The sequence below is a fragment of the Zalophus californianus genome, chromosome 2 (genome assembly GCF_009762305.2).
Source record: "Zalophus californianus isolate mZalCal1 chromosome 2, mZalCal1.pri.v2, whole genome shotgun sequence".
NCBI classification, from domain to species: Eukaryota; Metazoa; Chordata; class Mammalia; order Carnivora; family Otariidae; genus Zalophus; species Zalophus californianus.
In genome coordinates this window covers 160891393-160905725 of record NC_045596.1, presented here as the reverse complement: position 1 = coordinate 160905725, position 14333 = coordinate 160891393, and the positions used below count along the sequence as shown (strand labels likewise).

Here is a 14333-nt window from a genome sequence, read left to right as displayed (position 1 = left end):
TTCCATGTAAAAGCTGTTGATTATAGAAGCCAGCTATCCAACTAGGTGACATAAGTACGGAAGCGAAGGCGGGAAGATAAGAGAAGTCTGAGGACTGGTTCATGGAGGTCAGAAGGTGAGGAGGAATGAGGAGGAGAAACTGAGAAGGCTCTGACTGATAGAGGAGACCTAAGGAAGAAACTGTTTTGTAAGGATGGTGTCAGGGGCTGCTGCTGCTGAGAGTTGGTCAATGGGTCTGGCCATGTGGAGGTAGGTTGTCACTGACCTTGACAAGACCAGTTTGGGTGGAGGGGTGGAAATCAAGGCCTGACTGGAGAGGGTTCCGGAGAGAAAGAAGAGGGAAATAATTGTACCTCCGAATGTTGAGAAGTTTAAAATGCTTTTAAAAGTAATAGGAATGCCCAATCCAGGAATCACACTACTGGGTATTTACACTAAAAATACAACAATACTAATTCAAAGGGATACATGTACCCTATGTTGATTGCAGCATTAGTTACAAGAGCCAAACTATGGAAGCAGCCGAGGGGGATGGATGAGGTGAAATACATATATATATATATATATTCATATATATATATTCATATATATATATATATATGAATGATGGACTGTTACTCAGCCATAAGATAGAATGAAATCTTGCCATTTGCAAAGACATAAATGGAGCTAGAGAGTATAATGCTAAGTGAAATAAGTCAGTCAGAGAAAGACAAATACCATATGATTTCACTCATATGTGGAATTTAAGAAACAAAACAAATGAGCAAAGGGGAAAAAGAGAGAGAGAAAAAGGCAAACCACAAAACAGACTCCTAACTATAGAGAACAAAGTGATGGTTACCAGAGGAGAGGTGGGTGCAGGGATGGGTGAAATAGATGATGGAGATTAAGGAATCCACTTGTCAGTTATGGGCACCCAGTAATGTATGAAAGTGTTGAATTGCTACTGTACATTAACTATACTGGAATTAAAATAAAAAACTGAAAGTAATAGGAATGCATTTTATAACCAGTGCTGAAAATAACAACAACCTTGCCAGTCACCACACAGAGGAATACATTGGGACGTCAACACAAGCACATTTGCAAATTTGGACAAATCTCTAAGCTTAGGCCACATGACTTTCAAAGCTGGGAAAATCCATGGGGTTGTCATGCATTGTGAAGGAGTATTTCTTAGTTAAAAGATAGATGATGGGGAGGGGGACTGTGAGTTTAGTAAAATAGGAAAAGCAGAAGAAACCTTGTATTCTTTATTCTGCTCTAAATTACACTGTTAATCCTAAAGATGTGAAAGAAGTCCCAGGCGGGTTATAGGGCACTGTATGTGCAGAGTGGAAGAAAGGACTCTTCAGACTCTGGATATGAAGGCTTGAATTCAAACTTGCATTGTTAGCCTGAACTGTAAAGTAGTTAGGTTACGAATAAACGCATTCTATATTCCATTAGTAGAGGCACAGCACAACAAGACATCATGGTGTAAGTACAATGTATGTTTTCTTTGAAAAGCTTTTATTAAATTGATGGTCTCTTAGACTCAAGGAAACACAGGTAAGCCTACCTCATAGGATTGTTAAGAGAAGTTTATGAGACACCAAAATAAGCTAATACGTCTGGGACATTTACTAAATGCCTACACAAGAGGCACCCCATAACTGGCAGGTATTTTCCTTGGTATTTATCGTTGTTCTCCGCAGCATTCTTCATCCCCATGTTATCTTCAGTGCCTCACCTCATTTTCCAGAACTAGTGCTCTCTGTTCCATTGGGATGCAACTTTCCTGCATCCCAATCCCCAATGATGTTACTTAGCAGTACAGAGATCCTCTGCTAATTTACCAGCTGACGATGACAAAATGTGTTTTTCACCCCCACATCTTCCATCTCTTGCTTAACTGGGCCTTCAGATCCTAAGAATCAAAAATTCTACTGCTGTCCCATGTAGGGAAGCTATTTTTAGCCAAAAGCCTCTCCTGCACTCTGCACACTACACCACTTGGGCAATGAGTGACTTACTTTTTGCCTATCCAGTACACATTTATGAACATTATGAACATACAATGTTGTAGAGATAAGACAGTTGGCTATGGCCTCAGACAGATATGGATTTCAAAATTAACCTCTCTGAGGTTTCTTTGCTTATAGATTGGAAAAAATAACTATTTCATAGGACCAATAGGAGGATGAAGCAAACTAACAAGTCAAGGGCAGTGCTAGGCACATGGTTAGTGTTCTACAAATGTATGTGTGATCAACTGAAGGCCAAGATGAGGGTGTTGCCCTCAAGAAGCATACAACATAGCTGGACTATAACTATAGTTTTGGCAGACATGCTACGTAAATCTGTCCATGGCTCTCCTGTTCCGAGACCATCTCCTCTCTTGCGGTCCTTGAGACAGCCTCCAAATTTGTCTTTCCCCAGTCTGTTCTTCCTGAGTAGCTGAAGTGTCAGTGCCATGCTCCCCGATGGTAACCCTTCAAAGCTTCTAACTGTTCCTAGAATAAGGTCCTGAGCAGGCCTTGGTTTCTACCTACTGCTCCAGTCCTATCTCGTCCCATTCTTTCCTTGCTCACATCCGAAAGGATAGCCAGACTCATCTCTCCCCTATTGGTGAACACACCAAGCCTTTCCCCACTGAGGAGCTTTCACACCTGCTGCTACCTCTGCTGACAATTCTGTTTCCTTAGCTCTTCTCACAGATCTTTCTCATCCTTCAGTTCTAAATTCAAATATTACCTCTGCAATGTGATCTATGGTTACCCTTGAAAAAAATCCAAGTCCCCCGTTACTCTCTATTGTACCAGCCTGTTTATTTCCTTCATAACAACTGCTTAACCTGAAACAATATTATTTTTTAATTTGTTTATTGTGTGCATCTTCACCAGAATATATAAGTTCTATGAAAGCAAAGACTTCAAATCTATAGCTCCTAGGACAAAATGAGGAAGTGAGGCATGAGGTTACATGATGTGGCCCTTGTCATTTAACTGGCCAGTGGCTAGGCTGGGACTTGAACCTAGACCCAAATTCCAGGGTCTCCATGCTACAGCACAATGCTGGGGACTGCAGGTAAGGCTCAGAGATGTTAGGGCTCCCATCCTGGATAGCAAAATAAGTTTCCAAGGATGGGGAAGAGAAAGCCTGGAGGAGAAGTCAGGGTCCATGGCCTCTAGCCATAGTCACATTTCCCTTTTGGGAAGATGACAACAAGGTTTTAGGAATAGGTAAGCTTCTTGGTTCACCTGAGTAGCAATGTGGATTACCTGTGATGCATGAATACTGTGCTAGGCCCTAGAGGATGAGAGGAGGAAGACAAATGATGCCAGGGAGCGCAGGAGAGGAGTGGGGGCAGGATGGTGGCCTCTGGTCCCCTGAGTGCATTCCTGTCCCATAGCGCCAGATCCCTATTCTCCATTTCCTAGGTCTTGACACAGAAGAGCTTTGAAGTTCGAGATTATCCCCAAATGCACTTGAAGCTAAACAAATTACCTTTAAGTGTCTGGACTTGTTCTTTTATCAACTTGCATCACAGAAAATGTGGCTATGATCCATCCCAGTTCCCAAGCCCTAGGTCTTCCCATCCGCCCAGCCCTGCCAGATTTGCTATCTATGTACTCAGGAAGGACAAGGCATAGGGGCACATTTGTGTTCCTGGGAGGCAAATCCCTACTGGCCCAAAGTACTGCGCGTACTTGGGGTAAAAAATAAGTAATCACGCAGATCCTGGAGGTTCAAGAAGGGGAAAGAAAGAGGCAAGAAGACAAGAGATGAAAAATAAAGGGGCCAGAGAACCTCTCACTGAGCGTGTCATAGCGACATTCTCCTGCATGAACTCCTACTGACTTTCCAGAAGGAGTCAAGCAAGAATTAGACTCCAGGTTTAAGAGAAGGGAAGGAAAGAAAAGAACAGCCAAAAACATCTGGTAGAAAAGGACCCCCTAGCCTATACTTCTCAAAATTTGGCCCCAGGGAATTCAGGAGACGTCCCCCCCAGCACCAGGCCAGCCCCCTCTGTCCCCTACTTGACCCCACCCCCTGCCTGCCCTCAGTCTGGCGGCTACAACAGGACCAGAAAGACCTTGGAATCTTGGGAAGCCCTCCCTTTTGAGCTGCTTCTACTCCCAGCACAGCTGCTTTTCCCCCACGCCATTTTGCACTCCCCTTCCCCAAGGAAACCAGGGCTCATGCCAGAGTGACATATCTCTCTGATCCCCTTTTATGGAATGTGGAGATGGAGACATGGAGTTGAAAAGGGGTCTGTCTGGACTCAGGAAGGTGAGAAAGAGTATTACTCACCCTTCCATCCCAAACCCTGAGGAAAAGCAGCTATGGCCTTGCCCATAGGAATCCAGACTTCTGGCCTAGGAAGAGTGAGCATCTACACCCATTGTCTCCTCTGCCCTTGCCCAGTCTGGAGAGGTCGCTCACAAGATCAGCATGCTCAGCCTCCGAAGGGTTATTTTTCCATCTGCTCCACCTTCTCTCCCTCCTTCCCCTCCCCCTGTCTCTCCTCCCCTCTCAGTCACTGCCCAGGGAGTGGTCCTGCAGGAAGGTCCAGCAGGAACCCACTACCCTGCTGTGGGGCATCTCTGCACTCTGCCTGGCACCCTCCCACCAAGATGCCAAAGCCCAGTGCTCACTGGAGACTTTGGGGAGGAACAAATAGCTTAGTCTTAGATTACTGACTTAACTAATGACTCCCTGAGATGGGAGCAAGGAAAGGAAGTGAAACCAGAGAAACTGTGTTGTATCACCTGAGTGCACCTCCTCCTCCACCCCACCCTCCCATGCTCAGACTCCGGGTTCCTGCAACCCTGTTTCCTAAGACTTGAACAGACTTTGGAACTGCTTCAAAGAGGGTCCATAAGGTGAAAGGCAGCAGGCATTGGAGGGGGCAGCCACTTAGATTGTGATGAACAAGGCTCCCTCCAGGGAAGGTATCTCACCAATGCTTGCTCTGGTACCTGACATGCTGCTCTTAAGAGTCTTCTTCATCTACTAACTTTAATTTTAATCCATTTGTAAAATACTGAAATACTATAAAAATAATCTTAAGTAACTTGTGCAGAATTGACAACTGTTAAAATGCTACTTGTTTTAGAAATGAAACAACTCAAAGTTAAAATTCCCATTACTTCTTCCTTTCTCCTTTCCTCCATATCTCTCTCCCCAGGGAGAATCCCTATCATGGATTACGTATGTACATTTTTTTAATCTTTAAATATTCTTAACATAAAGAATAGTATAGGTATTGCTTTTTTACTTTACATAAATGGTATCCTGCTGTATGTATCATTCTGCAACCTTGATTATTTTATTCAACATGATATATTTTGGACCAGTTCATGTTCCTTCTTTTACCTGCTGTGCAGTAGTATCCTACTACATTTCACTCATTCCTCCCTACTCAGATGTTTCCATTTTGTTGCTAAAATACTCTTGTATATCACTACTTCTCCACATGGGTGGGAAGTTTTCTAGGATTTATTTTCTTTGAGTCTTAGATGTCTAGTTTTTAGGAGAGGTGACATCTGAGACCCTTATTGGCCAATACATCACAAGAAGGCAGTAAGAATGGGACAGCAACCCCAAATCACATGTCACCATATTACCCTGGGGTGAGGAAGTGGCACACTGCTGTTATTAATAAGAGGGTGCCACTGGCAGAGCGGAGGCAAGAGGCACTAACCCTGTGATGGAGTGGGGGTGGGGGCGGGGAGGGGGTAAAGGAGTTTTGACCAAACAGAGAGATCATCCTGTTGCAGGTGATGGAAGGCCTCCCTGCTCTGAGGCAGTCTGGACAATGAGGGCAGCATCTTCCATGGTCAAAGTTTCATAATGCTAGAGATAGTAGGACCTCAGAGATCCTTTACCCCAACTCCTTTACTACACAGAGGCTACATGGAAGCCCAGAGCAAGGAAGGGACTTGCCCAGGTCACATCAGGAGTCCTGGACTCAAAATTCCCATTTTACCAATAGAATAGGGCCAATTGGGTTCCATTTTCCAGTTTGGGGGTGGGGCTCTATGTGGGCCACATGTGTAAAGAGGGGCTGTGGGGAGAGTATGTGTGTGTGTGTGTGTGTGTGTGTGTGTGTGTGTGTGTGTAAAGCTGCCTGATACAAGTGGGATTCCATCCTGTGGGCTGGCAGTGCTGCACCATTCAGAGAGGATCACTCAGTGCGTATAGTGACTAAGAAGGCAGAGGAAGCCACTATAGGCTCCACATGGGCCCCAGCCATAGATGGGGGAGCTGACCTGCCTCCAGGAATGGCTGGTGGTTGCTGGGCTGGGGCCAGAGCTCTGCTTGCAACTGCCTCCTTCCTTCTGGTGGGATGTCACCAGTCTAGGATAACTTTGAATCTTAGCCATGGGAACCATAGTTATGCATCCTCATGTTTAGTTCCATCTGTGGAAGTTGGAGAACTTCACACTATTATTCATTTACATTGTCCCTCAAGGTGGACCATATGCCAAGCAACGTGTTGGGTGCTGAGAAAAAGAGGGGCAAGGCCTCACAAGGAACTTGATTTGGTAGTGAAACTGTAGCTTCCTCTCAAAGGAAGAACATGGCCCTCTTCCAGGCCTGGCTAGTGTGGCCCTACGGGAAGACCTGCAGACCACAAGAAGCCTCTCTGCTGGGCCCACAGGTGCTACTCAGTGCTTGGCTCACTAGGCACTCAACCTTCAAGGCCTAGTGACGGCTCCTGCATTATTTAACCTTTCAGGGATGAACGGTTATCTCTCCAATTATCTTTTAAAACCTTCCTGAAGGCAGGATGGGCTGAAGCTTCTTTGTATCCCACACAGGATTGAGCACAGTGCTTAGAACACAGTAGGTGCTCAATACATGATTTTAATAAAGTCAGTTCACAGGGAGCCCAGGGATTTACTGAGTGAGCTTGTGGAAGGGAAGGTGAGGCGCAGGGAGGATATATGACTTAAACTGAGGTCCCACAACAGATACAGAAGCCAAGTCTTCAAACCTAGAATCCAAATCTGGTTTTAATCCAAATTTCCATCTCTTAGACTTTATTCGAGTCAACTGGTCACTTGGGGCAAAGTAAGTTTACCCTCTCCTTCACTTCCCAGTCCTGTTCCAAGTTTTTAGCCAAGACACAGAAATATAAGGCAGTGTCTGTTTTTAAGGATCTGGTTGAGAGACAAGACAGGTACACCTAAATAAAAAGAGGTTAAAGAGCAGCACTGGCTTAACTGAAAATACAGGAGGGGCTGGCAGGAGTTTGCTGAATCGGAGCCAGCTCTCTCTACCCCCAGCACATGAGTGCTTTTTAATTTTTTTTCTTTTGTATGGAAGTGAGGTAAAAGTTCTCACTGTATTGTCTGCCTGCTACAGATTGAAGGTTTGTGTCCCCCATAAAAATTATATGTTGAAGTTCTAACCCCCAATGTGACTAATAGTATTAGGAGGTAAGCAATTAGTTTTAATGAGCATGAGGATAGGGTCCTTATGGTGGGATTGGTGTCCTCACAAGAAAAGACCAGAGAGCTTGCTCTGTTCATTTGTTCTCATTCTGTCTCTCCCTCTCTCTTCCTGTCAAGTGAGAATACAATAAGAAGGTGGCCATCTGCAAGCCAGAAAGAGAGCTCTCACCAGAGACCTAATCTGCCAGTGCCTTGATCCTAGACTTCCAGTCTCCAGAACTGTGGGAAATAAATATCCGTTGTTAAGCCCCGCAGTGTGTGGTATTTTGTTAGAGCAGCCTGAGCTAAGACAGCCCCTGCCACATACACATACGTACACACACACACACCAGACACCTGGCAGAAGACACTGTCTGGGCCATCAGGTTACCCTGTTTCTGGCATTGTCTTCACAGTCTTCCCTCCTGCTTCTCTGTCTGCATGGTGTTGATAGCCCCAAAGTGCAGAGAACTGCTGTTCTTGTGGAGAGTCCTATAATGGAAAGATGCTTGGTGGGAAGTCAGGAAAGCTGAGTTCTAGTTCTAATTCTGCCTCACCACAGCTCTGGGATACACAAACAATTCACTTTCTGGACTTACCTGCTAGGACTTCTTTGCTCTTTTAAGCAAAGTCCCCAAAGACAGGACCTGTGCCTGCACAGTTGTGGGTTCATCGGAGGAACCATCAGATACCACTCAATTAGGCCCTCTACATAGTGGTATGTTCTATCTGCATTATTGCATTAGGCCTTCAACAAAGGATCACAGACTGATGGATCTGTTTGGCCATCCAGCATGAGATTTAACATTCCAGCATCTCTATTTCCTTATGTGTCAGATGAGCACAGCTGATACCTAACTCACAGAGCAGGTATTCACAGGATTAAATGAAATCACATATTTGATAATGGTTGGCCCCAGTAAGAAGAATGGTACACATGGGATGAATTTAAAGCAAGTGCTTGTGAAATTATAAGTTGGTATCGAAAGATATTAGAACTAGAGCTTCATATGTCTTGAAGTTAAAAGAGCAGGTCTTTACCTATAAATACAAAGAACAAACTGATGGTTGCCAGAGGGGAGAGGGGATGGGCAAAATGGGGGAGTAGAAGATACAGGCTTCCAGTTATGGAATGAATAAGTCATGGGAATAAAAGGCACAGTATAAGGAATATAGTCAATGATAGTCAATGATATTGTAATAGCATTGTATGGTGACAGATGGTAGCTATACTTGTGAGTATGGATAAACTTGTCAAATCACTGTATTATACACCTAAAACTAATGTAACATTGTGTGTGAGCTACATTCAAATAAAAAAATTAAAAAAAAAAAAAGCAGGTCTTTAGGGAAAGATTACCACCCCCCACTCCCACCCCATCTCCCTGTGGCAGGCATGGCTGGATTCGTGAGGACTTGCAGCGGCCAGACCTGCCTCTCTGCCTCCAAGAGGGCAGCTGGGGCTTGCAGAGATGTGAGAGCAGCTTTGGGGCATCTGCCAGCTGGGGCTGGAGGGGGCGGGGGCTGGGGGTGGCTGGTGGGTGGGCCCCTAGCCAGCTCCCCAGCAGAGGTCTCTCGGGCTAAATGGGACACGTGCCCAGAGTTAATTGACTCCCCTTTCAAGATGACTCGCCCCCTGACCCTCTGTTCCTCCCCCTAGTACACTGACTGATTCAGCTTTTCTTATCTAGAATTCCAGTGTTTGTATTCCTGTTCTTGACCTCTCCTCCCATTTGCTGCTCTAGATGATGGTTGGGGGCTGGGGCTGGGGCCAGGGCTGGGGCAGGTTAATCATCTCAGCTCAGACTGCAAGTCCTCGAAGTTTGATTGCCTGGAGGGCTCCATGTGCAAAGCTCAGTACATATTTTCTGAGTAAACCGGTGAATGAAAAGGTGAGAATGGAGGAGGAGGAGGGTGGGGGGAGTGTGGGCAGCATGAGGAATGGCTGAGGTCTGAGGGGGAGCATGTGGCCCGGGGATTGGGAGCAGAAGCCCACGCAGCTCTCAGTTAAGTGCACTGGGGTCTGTGAAAAGGCAGAAAGTGAAAGGGAAATCACTGGCAGGCTGAGTCATTCCATTGGGGTGAACAATCGGAAGCAATTCTGCTTCCCACTGCTCAGGAGGAATCAAAAGCCATTCTGCCTGGCAGCCTTTTGTGTGCAGGTTGTCAGCTTTCAGCTGTGGCAGAGCCTTCCTCCATCCCAGTGGGCAGCTTGCGATGATTGACATTTCTCCTCAGGAACATGATTACCCACCCATTCCAACCTGCCCTTCTCTCTTCCAAAAATAAAGCCACAGTTACATGCAAAGCTCATGCAAATTCAACCCCGCTGCTTTTAGGGCAGCAGCTGCTCCCTGTGAGAAAGCAGAAGGCAAGCCTCATCCACATTCATGACTCAGGTGCCAGTAGGCACAAGGGCCCCTGTGAGCTGGGCAGCACCCAATGAAGAGAGCCACTTCTCCTGGTAAAGGGGGCAGCATCCAAAGATGAGCATCCAAAGCTCAGATCTTAAATGAGTGAGTGAGATATCCAGAGGAGGTCTGAGAAACTTCCTAGGCTCCTCTCATCTCACGTGGTCAGACATAAGGAACCCAGGACACTTAGGACTTTGGAGGCCAGAATGCAGGGGTCAGACAGCCTCCCTTCCAGCCAAATCCTTACCACCCTACAGTGCACACTGAGCAGGGCACTTCCTGGAAAGGTGGATTTGAAGATAGGTCTGCACTAAGTGACTGACGGTCAGAACCAATAAGGTCTTGGACAGTGATTAAACAGGTTTTGCTTATTTGCCATCTCTGTGGCTGCCTGAGGTATTGTGAGGCCAAATTTAGATTCAGTAGGGAGGAATCTGTAATAAATTAGCAATGTGGGCCATGGTTTAGGAAAGGGGGGTGATGACACACTGTCATCACTGGATACATGACATCCCTGGTCCAGGTACCAAAGTTGGCACCTGGTTAGCCTTTGGCAAATCTTGGCCTCTTGAATTGGATGGGAGAGGTCTCAAGTTCCCTCAGGATTTCTGACTGTGGAATGCCTTTGTGGCTCCACCACACCAAAAATCTGACTCTTCCTTCACCTATCCCCAGCTCCATACTGTGCTTCTCTTCACTCTCCAGATCACATTCCTTGGTTAGAGGAAAATATAACAGGTGAGCTACCTCCATTTCATTCCAGGAGCCAGGGGATGGGAAAGGGCAACCTGAACAGTGAGAGGGCTTTGAGGGTCACAGAGACAACCATCTAATTACCTATTCATGAAACCCATCCTAAGGGGGCAGGAGCCCCAGGGCAATCAGGACAAGAAACAAGTTGGTACCAGATCATAGATAGAACAGAAGGGAAAAAGCTTTTAAAACCCTGGGGTACTGTTTCAATGTTCCACAGTAAGAGGCTACTGATGCCCAAAGAGATTGGGTTATTTGTCCAAAGCCACACAGCAAGGCAGGAGCAGAGCTGAGGCTAGACACTTGGCTTCCTGGCTCCCTAGTTAGTGTTCTTTCCACTTATATCTTTGTTAAACAGGAGAAAAGAAAGACTGGAGTGGAATTATTCTATGCTGAGAGATACTCTTTAAAAATGCTCAGATCAAAAGAGTCAGACCAAAGATGAAATCAAATCTCCCACCCTATATACCAGCAACCTGTGACTTCATGTGTCATCACCAGCCCTAAAGAGGAGCTGAGGCCAGGTGATAAGTAGTATCTTTCCTCAGAAAATCAGTGGAAAACTGGAACTCATGAGTTTGGTTGGTGTGAGGGTATGACAAGAAACAGGAGGTAGCAAGACAAAGTAGAAAGAAGCAGGCAGGGTAGGAGGCTTTTGCACCTATAAGACCCCTGAGGGAGAGCACCATTGGGGAATAGAGTAGGAAGATCTTAAAACAGAAGGCAATGACTCTTCCAGAGGTAGAGAAGTGTGGGGGAAGGATGAAGGGTGGAAGAAGTGGGGGGAGCATGTGCTTGTCCTAAAGAAGCTCCCCTTTTCCCACATCTCCACCACAGACTGGATTTTATACCCAGTGAGTATATCCAATATATATAAATGTGTACTGGGGAGCAGGGAAGATACCTGGAAAGTTTTAGTACACAGAAAGGGATTGGAATTAGGAAAGCCCTGGTAGAGGGCCAAGCTCAGATTCCCAACTCTGGATACTGGAAATGATCTAGAGTGGCTTGAAGAGTTCAACCTGGTCCCTTAACAACTGTGGCTTTTGGGATTTGGAGTTTGTCCATGTGCACCTGTGTTTTTATGTGCTCAATGGCATGGTCTGTCTGTTAGGATCTGTGTGCACAACATGGGAATCCTGTGACCATTCCTGATGAGTCTCCACATGTCCAGAGTGAATGTTCTCTCAGTAACATCTGATGTATCTGGCTGGAGAATTTTGACTTCTGTGTCACCTCTGCCCTAACTTCTCAACCTCCCCACTTCCTGTTCCAGGGTGTGTTCCTGTCAGTGAACGTGAAGCCTCACATCTTGCAAAGGAGCCTCTGGTGAGCATCAGGTAATCCCTCTGCCCTCTTGGAGCCCTGCTGCCCCCACTGGTTCTGAAAGTGAGATAATTAACCTCTTTCCAAAGCTCAGGGATCCTGTAGGGTTGGTCCTTGGCTGCCCCTAAGTCGTTCATTACTGTCCTCATCACCTCTGTGACACCTTCTGGTAAAGGTTACACATAAAGAGACCCTGAAGTGCTACATGGAGATGCTGGGAATTGAGGGTTACTACAGCTTTGCTCTTGTCCCTCCTTCCCTATCATGCTCCAGTGATGCTGAATGGTTCATGGTTCCTCCACTTGCCAGTCAGTGCTTTTCCACACACACTTTCCTCTGCCAGGAAGGACCTCCCTGAGCTTGGATACATCACAGGGAAAGGTGGACAAGCACCTCTTCCTCCCATGGCCTTCCTTGGCTGTGTCATAAAGAAGCAATGCCAGTCCTAAGCCCTACTAGGAAATCAAATCCAAGACCACAAATATCCAGTCCCTGCACTCTAGGGGAGGAGGAGGGTTGGGCATATAGCAACTCCTGCTGGGGGGCTTGGAACAGAAGCTGAGATCTGGGCAGAAGAAGGGGACTTCCAGCTGGGGGCTCTTAGAGAACCCCCAGCAACATCTCCTGTGCTGTGTCCCTTCACTATTTTGAGCTGGTAAAGCACACTGGGTCATCTATTTCCTCAGTGCCTCTATGGACAATAACCATATCTACTTCATCTGATATCTCTGAGGATTAAATCAACAATGCAAGTGGAGTATTTAGACTCAGCACCCAGCTTATTATAAGCACTCAATAACTGTCAGCTATCATCATTTGATATCCCAAATCCTGTTTATCTTTCTAGGTCCACCTCAAATGTTGCCTGCTCTGTGGAGCTTCTCACATAAATTTGAGGTATGTCAGTCTCTAGATCCTCTTTGGCAATGGTTCTCAAAGTGCGGTCCCCATACCACCAGCAACAGCTTCATCAGGAGCCTTGTTAGAAATGCACGTTCTCAAGCTACCCCAACCCTGATTTCTGGGGACCAAGAATCTGTGTTTTAACAGCCTTCAGAGGAAACTGCAGCTTGAGAACTGCTGTTGTGGTATTTTCTTTGTATTCTATCATTGTATTAATCATACCCTACCTGAATTATCACTGTAAGCTCCTTGAGGGTAGGGAGCTTCTTTTATATTCTGAGGAAATGCTGGGTAAATCCTTGTGAATTTGAGTTAGGTGAGCATTTTAATTAGATTTCATCTGAATAATTTCTAACTTCCCATTTCTGCCGAAACTTGTCTCCTGGTTACCCCAACCTTCCTGTCCTCCCAAGGCCCTGAGGAAAATCTTACCTGCCTTCAGTAAGAGAAGACTATCTTCCTTTCTTCATTCCTGCCTCCCTCCTTTCCTTCCTCTCCCACTTCCATCTTCCCAGTTTAGGGTCATGAAATTAACAGTCAGTGTAGAGTAAGGGTAGAGAGCATTTTTGGAGTATCAGAAAGAGCCAGATATTAAAAAGTTTGGATCAGGGATATAAAATATTATCCCTGCCCCAGTAATGTTGCAAAAGCTTTATAAACCTTTTAGGTGCTTCTCAGGCTGAGCAGATCTCTCAAAATGCAAAACCAGGGCAAAGAAATGTGGCCCAAATCCCCTTATACACAGAGTCCTTCAAGGACACCCCTGAGCAGCCTGCTTACTATAACCCTTTGCATTATAGTCAGGTGGAAGAGAGCAAAGGGTATGAGGACTCCCTTTAATACCTACCCCATCCTGCCATACTGGCTATAGGGCTCCCTTTCTCTGCCCTGTGGGTAATATAACTAGAAGATGGGGTGACTGTGGCCAATGAGACACATACGTTGCATAAACATGTTATTTAGCCAACCTGGCAGCCAGACTTGCTTTTCTCTGTGTCCAACTAAAGCCACCGATTTGCAAACATGAGCTTTCCAGGGAACACAGAATCTGTTAACACAGCACAGGCTATAGCAGGGTGAACATAAAATTTGGATACTTTTAAAAGTGAAAGGAGACACTAGTATCAATTACACCAGGACAACAGACATAAATTGAGGCATATGGTCACCTTATGTATCAGCCATTATTTTTTCCCATGAGGGCCAGGACATGGATGAGGATGTGAGAAAGGGCATCTCTTGGACCCTATCCCTTCCCCTCAGCCACTTACTGTTCATTGATTATAAAAAACAAGGAACAGGAAGCAACTAGGAAATAGCTAAATGGACAACTTACCAGGTGCTTTACCTACAGTGATATATGGGTGCTCTGAGACCTTATACGTCCATCACCTTTGCAGTGAATCAGGGTTCACTGACTGAAATCAGGGTTGGGGTAGCTTGAGAATGTGCATTTCTAACAAGGCTCCTGATGAAGCTGTTGCTGGTGGTATGGGGGCCGCACTTTGAG

At 45.8% G+C, this 14333-nt stretch overlaps 1 protein-coding gene across 3 annotated transcripts in view; it reads right to left on the bottom strand.

Moving 5' to 3' along the window:
• The window catches only part of LZTS1 (leucine zipper tumor suppressor 1), a 49559-nt gene that overhangs the window by 7755 nt on the left and 27471 nt on the right, over window positions 1–14333 (bottom strand). The window lies entirely within an intron of this gene.